Consider the following 639-nt stretch of genomic DNA (forward strand, 5'->3'; position numbering starts at 1 on the left):
TGTAGAGATTTCTTAATTTCTTGACAGCTGCTTCCATGGACATTGGCTGTGGACCCAAGTAAGATGAAATCCAGTAAAATGAATCAATATTTTCTGTTTATCATGACGTTGCTTATTGGCCCAGTAGTGAGATTTTTTGTTTTCTTTATGTTGAGGTGCAATCCATACTGAAAACTGTAGTCTTTGATCTTCATCAGTAAGTACTTCACACTTACTGATGTGATCAGTAAGCATCAAGGTTGTGTCATCTGCATATTGTAGGTTGTTAATGAGTCTTCCTCCAATCCTGATGCTATGCTCTTCATAGAGTCCAACTTCTCAGAAATCAAATGACATGTTGCATTGGGCAAATGTGCTGCAAAAGATCTCTTTAAAGTGTGTTGTGGTTACGTTTGTGTGTCAACTTGGCTGGGCCTGGTTGAGTGGCTGGGCAGCTGGATGTAGTATTCCCCATGATGAGACTGGCCATCAACTCCATGGTGGAATCTACTGTGAACAGCTAAATAGCTGCCCTAGGGATGTAGTCTGCTTCCTGTATATAAGGAGAAGCCTTGGGGAATGGTCTCTAGCTTATGGCACACTTGGACCCTGCATGTAGCCATGTCATTGTTCAGCAGCCTGCCATGCTCTGCCAACTTT

Source organism: Orycteropus afer, unplaced genomic scaffold, assembly GCF_000298275.1.
Source record: "Orycteropus afer afer isolate SDZICR_OR568_19922 unplaced genomic scaffold, OryAfe1.0 scaffold01469, whole genome shotgun sequence".
Taxonomy (NCBI): domain Eukaryota; kingdom Metazoa; phylum Chordata; class Mammalia; order Tubulidentata; family Orycteropodidae; genus Orycteropus; species Orycteropus afer.